Source organism: Globicephala melas, chromosome 11, assembly GCF_963455315.2.
Source record: "Globicephala melas chromosome 11, mGloMel1.2, whole genome shotgun sequence".
NCBI lineage: Eukaryota > Metazoa > Chordata > Mammalia > Artiodactyla > Delphinidae > Globicephala > Globicephala melas.
Genome location: NC_083324.2, coordinates 50,819,920 through 50,826,052, shown reverse-complemented (window position 1 = coordinate 50,826,052; position 6,133 = coordinate 50,819,920). Strand labels below are relative to the sequence as shown.

Here is a 6,133-nt window from a genome sequence, read left to right as displayed (position 1 = left end):
TGCAGCTTTGCCCGGTGCCCTCCAAAGCCCCCAGTAGCCCCAGTGCTAGGCCCACACCGTGCGCTGTTTCGTGACCGGGGGCTTCGGCCGTGGGGTGTGAGCCGTCCTCCCGCCGAGTGAAGGGGGCGGGGCAGTGATTCTGCGCAGAGTAAATGGGCCTACGAGGAGCACAGGTGTTTACACTTGACCCAGCTGCAGCCTCTCTCTCAAAATCGGCTCCTCCCTTCAGTACGGTGAAAACTACGGGAGAATCCGCCGCGCCCCAGGTTCCGCCCTCGTGGTCCGACACGGGCCCTACCCTGGAGGCTGCTGTGGGGAGAGGGTCCGCCCCGGCGCCTGGGTGTCTCTGAAGGCCCTCGCGGTCCGTGGAGCTGATTCCTGGTAAGTTGTTTCTTTTGGGTAGCACCTTGAAAGACGCTCTTGTTCGGCTCCATGGCGGCCTGGGCCGAGCTCTTGGTGGCAAACTCTATGCAGGCATAGCCCTTGGGGTGTCGGGAGAGCTTGTCGCACAGGATGGCCACCTGGAGTATCTCGCCGCAGTGGTTGAAATAGGCCTCCAGCTCCTGGGCCGTGCCGCCGTACTCCACATTGCCCATGTAGTTGGACCTGTGGTCGGCCTCCACCTTCTCCATGGGGGTGTCTGGCTTGGGGCTCAGCAGCTGCCCGGCCAGCAGGGCCCCGGCGTTTTCCTCTTCCCCCTCTGGGCCCTGGGCCTGCTCCATGGCCCACAGCTTCAGTTTCATGGCCTCCAGCTCCCGGTCCGGTACCGGGCACTCGGCCAGGTCCTCCTTCTCCAAGACAGACGGCAGGAAGCCCGCGTCTTCCTCGTCCTCTTCCCCCGCTTCCCCTGTCTCCTCCTCCTCCCTGTCTCCAGCTCTGGGGCCCAGAGGAGTCTTCCCGGCCCGGCGGCACCAGGCCCCCCAGCCCTGGGCCTCAGGGTTGGAAGCTCTCTGTCAGGCCTCTGTGGTGTGAGGGAAGAGAGCGAGGCTGAGGAAGGGCCGCATGGCGGCCGGGGCAAGAGGGGAGATAGGCCAGGCCTCTGCTCGCCTCCATGCCCTTACGTTGCTTTTATTTATTTTTTAATTAAAAAAATTATTTATTTTATTTATTTTTGCCTGCCTTGGGTCTTGTTGCTGTGCTTGGGTTTTCTCTAGTTGCCGCGAGCTGGGGCTACTCTTTTTTTTTTTTTTTTTTTTTGCGGTACGCGGGCCTCTCACTGTTGTGGCCTCTCCCGTTGTGGAGCACAGGCTCCGGACGCGCAGGCTCAGTGGCCATGGCTCACGGGCCTAGCCGCTCTGCGGCATGTGGGATCTTCCCAGGCTTGGGCACGAACCCGTGTCCCCTGCATCAGCAGGCGGATTCTTAACCATCTGTGCCACCAGGGAAGCTCCCTCACATTGTTTTTTTTTTTTTTTTTTTTAAGTTTTTTTTTTTTGATGATGAGAAACAATGCTGTATTTTATTTTATTTTACTTTGCGGTGCGGGCCTCTCACTGTTGTGGCCTCCCCTGTTGTGGAGCACAGGCTCCGAACGCGCAGGCCCAGCGGCCATGGCTCACGGGCCCAGCCGCTCCGCGGCATGCGAGATCCTCCCGGACCGGGGCACGAACCCGCGTCCCCTGCCTCAACAGGCGGACCCTCAACCACTGCGCCACCAGGGAAGCCCCCTCACATTGTTTTTAAAAGGAGACTTTTCTTAAAAACGTTTGCTTGGGTTTTTTGTTTGTTTTGTTTTTTTGCATTTGAGGTGTTTCCTATTTAAGAATATGGCACATCTTCCCATTAATGCAAGTCGTTTTTTGGTGTGCATCCCTCAGGGGTAATTTAAATTTTCTTCACATCAATTTTGCACATCTTAGGTTATTTCTGTATATTTTATCCTTCTTAGTTACTATAAATGAGATATTTTCTTCCTTGATAGTTCTAACTGGCTATTAAATTCTTTATATTAATTTCGTATCCATCCAGCCTACAATTTTTTTTTATTGTCTTGGACTTTTATTGGTTGATAATCATACCAACTACAAATAACTTGGCCTCCACTTTTAAATTTTTTTATACTTTATATTTCTGTTTATTGTTGATTGCTTTGATTAGTATTTCCAGAACCGTTGTAAATAATAAGGGTGATAGTGAGCATTCTTATTTTGTTCCTGGCTTTAATGGGAATGCTTCTTGTGTTTTCCCATTAAACGTGAGGCTGGTTTAAAAAATAGATATAGATATATACCTGTTACATTAGGTAAGCATCCATCATTAGTAACCTTCGGTATAGCCAATTCTTTGGGTTAGCCAAGTATCTGTGTGTGTACCTTTTCCCTCTGTAGAACATCCCCACCCCCTAATGGGAACAGAGCCCCACTTGGGTCAGCTTCTGGGTGAACAGCCAGGATCTGTGGGTGATGCTCAGTCCTGTCCATCAGACCAGGATAGTCTTCCCTTGATTTGTTTTTCAGAAATTGTCAGTTGGTCCTATCTTTATTTTATAAGAGATTAAGTTTTTTTCAGTCCACAGTATGAGAAGATCAAATTTAGAATCATAATTTATTTTGTTGAGTTGTTTTGTTTTTAAAAAAATAAAATTCCTTCTTGAGGTTAATTGTGTCATGGAGGGAACAATATATGCTAGGAACCAAAATAATTAAAAAATTTAAACTTTTTACAAATATATAAAATATTTAACTCTTTATTGAAGAGGTTTAGCTCTGAATGTCACAGCACAAATCATACAGACTCACTAGGTGGAGATATCTGAGGACCAACAGAAAGCAGGCTGTTTCCTCAGAGCATCTCCCACCCATCCTCCCAAAAAGATAGTCTTCCCTTGATCTGGTGGTCTTTAAACTAAAAGGGAAATGATCTAATCACAGCATGGCCAATATGTAGTAACTCAGTGGACACAGGTTAATCACAACAGGAACTCCGTGTTGAAAAGGGAAAATGGGAGATATGATAGACATTAATTACACTGGGCTATGACAAATATTCCCTTTTCTGGCTGTAGAACACATTTCACTGGTTCGTCCATTTGGACCACATCTTTCTGCTCCCTGGGAAAAAGTCATTGTCTTCTGAAATCCCCAGCTCTGCCTGTGGACAACTTTCTTCCTTGTCTTTTATTGTTCAAGACCATAAATGTACTGACTTCCAGTCAACTTAGATTGCTAGCCACAGACAGATAGTACCTCTCCTAGCAGAATTATGTCCTCTTCCATCTGTGTTTGTGATTGGCTGGCTTTAGACTGAGTTAATCTCCCTTGTAATGTTGGGTGGAAGGAAAGAAAAAGACAGCTAAAGTCCATCAAAATTTGGAATTTTCCCCAATGCTTCACCTTCATTGGAAGGTTGTCTGTCTTCCAAGGTACCACGAGTGATGGTTTAACCAAGAGCTCTGTGTGGAATAACAAGTCATCATATGACCAGCTTGTGATGCCATATTTTATGTGAGATGTTAGTAATTGCTGGGTACCTCTTACTCAACAATGTTAAAATGTAAAAAATGGCCCGTGACGATTGTAATGTGCCCTCAATTATAAGATGCAAATCAATTTCAGAAATGTTAAAATGGACAAAAAAATGTGCACCTTAGATATGATGAGATATATCACGTCTGCACCTTTGCCATCGGCTGTCCCACCGGCTCCACTTGGACAGCGTCTCATTTATGCTTTGCTATCTGAGGCTCCCCACCTGCGGGTACCAAATTCTGTTTAAATTAGAATGAACTATTGTTGTTCTGTCACGTACAACGTTCCTTTTCCACTTGTGGTCCGAGGCAGTTGCTCCAGCTCCAGGAGTCATGACCACTTTTCCAGCAGCAGGAAGGAGAGAAGGGAATAAAAGGGACATTCTCTTTCCCTGTAAGTATATGTCCAGGAAGTTGCTCAGACCATTTCTGCTTTATATCCCATTGTGTGGAACTTAGTTACATAGTCACACTTAGCAGGGAGAATGAAATTTTATTCTAGGTAGCCAAGTACCCAGCTAATATTCAGGTGTTTGATTACTATAGAAAGAAAGGATGAGACCCGGGGAGAACTAACTGTTTCTAAAGGTTTGTAAGATAATCTGTAAAAAAGTTCCTCTTTTTTTGTGGGCAGGGGGTGCCCATGCCATGCGGCTTATGGGATCTTAGTTCCCCGACCAGGGATTGAACACGGGCCCTTGTCAGCGGAAGCGTGGAGTCCTAACCACGAGGCTGTCAGGGACTTCTCAAAAAATTCCTCCTTTTATTAAGAATGAAATCATCCTAAGAATGTATGTAATTTCATTACATGCCTTTTAAGCATCTCTGGAGATGATTAATCCTGAGCCCCCGACTCAGTCTGGGTCCCTTGTCCTGTAGTGTAGGACACGGGCTGTCACTCTGAAGTCCGTAGCAGCTTTGCACAGTAGAATCAGGCTTTTGTTTTTGTGATTCCTTGATTCAAATCCGGCCCCACCAGCAGCATGCGGACCCCACCAGCGAGAAAAGGGATCATGTTTGCTTTGGTCACCACTGGTAGTCTAGCATCTAACACAGAACCCCGCATACAGTGGGCGCTTGGTAAATTTCCAAAGAATACATGAGTGAATGGACAGTTTCTGTTTTGTGTGAAGTTTCTCAGGAAAATAGCGAATATCTCTCTGCCCCCTGCCCCCCAGCCCATGGCTCCTTCCCGCGTGCAGTAGCTCTGACGAGACAGTTAATAGGACAGGTGGGTGGCTTCTGGTGTGAAGGCTGCAGCTTCCAGGCCCACCTGCCAGGGTAGGGACATGAGGAGCTTTGTATTAATGGTGGAGGGGAGCCCTGAGAGCTTTTGCAGACAATTCTGGGGAGAGTGCACAGAGCCGTCGGCAGGGCCAGGCTGTGAGGCCATTAGCCCTGGGGACAGGGCCTGTTGGAGAGCCCTGTCCAATTACCGGGAGTGCGGGTGGCAGGAAGGCGTGGCCAGGTTCACATGAGTCCCAGGCTGCTGGCGTGTCATCTAACGTGGCAGGCCCAGCGTGACCCTCCAGCCTTGTGGAGCAGAGCGATGCCAGTTAGCATTTTTTGACTTTGGCAGGATCAGCAAACCAGGCCGAGGCATCTTTTCTTGCCAACTCATTAAGGGTTGGGCTGGGGCCGCAGGAAACCTGCAAATTCAGGCCTCTTAGCAGGAGAGAAGGGCTGGGGCATTTCCTCAGCTGCTCATTCTCTTCCTTCTTTGTGGCTTCCCTCTTGCTCTCTTGGGGTTGGCGGGGGGGCTCCAGGGGAGGCTGGAGGAAAGAGAGAGTGTGGGGTGGTAGGGAAAAGATGGCACAGAGGATACCTCCCTGAAGTCTCAGTGTCTCCCTGCCTTTCTCAGAGAGCCACAGGTCTGAGGGGCTGTGGACCTGCAGCTGCAGACCTTTTATCAATCCAGAATGTTCTCTTGCCAAGTTGGTTCAGTGTTACCAGCGTTTAAAGAACTTCTGCTGTGTACCAGGCCCTGTGTTGGGCTCCGGAGGTCCCGCGGTGTCCAGACATGTAAGCAGGTGTCCTCGATGTGACGAGACGTGGGAAGTGATAGAGGCATATCCTTGACAACAGGTATACCCAGGAGAAGATGCTTGGGTCGAGGCAGATATCCGGGAAGCTTCTAGGGGAGTAGGGACTTGAGCAGGCTTCACAAAATGAATGATGCTTGGCCGATGGACAGGGGTGTCCAAAGAGAAAAGTCACAGGGGAGCCAAGCAACATGGCGCACTTTGAGAACTACCATACCCTGTGCTGCTCCAGGTTAAAGTGTGCTGCTCACTTACCAAGCACCAGGGAGGGGAAGGTTCTCAGTGTTTTCAAGGTTCCATCTCTTTTAGTCCTCACAGTATCCCTGAGAAGGAAGAACCATTGTCCCATCTCACAGTTCAGGGCCTGGGGCACAGGGAGGTTAAGTGACGTAGCCAGGATTCATCATTAATTAGTAGTTAGTAAGGAGTGGACTAGGCTTGTTGGACCTTTAAGCCCAGAGGGATGATAGTGGTGGCAGCAAGAATCTAACAATGGTAGTTAACACTCACTGCATACTCAGTAAGCACCAGATACTGCGCTAAGCATTATTTCAGTTAATTCTCAACACATGCAAGTCTGTCCTGTTTTATCCCCACCTCACAGAAGAGGACGCTGGGGAATGGT

General features: G+C 48.8%; 1 pseudogene; it reads right to left on the bottom strand.

Moving 5' to 3' along the window:
* Window positions 1–206: 206 nt before the first annotated feature.
* On the bottom strand, window positions 207–1,004 carry LOC115838876 (embryonic polyadenylate-binding protein 2-like; annotated as a pseudogene).
* Window positions 1,005–6,133: the final 5,129 nt, after the last annotated feature.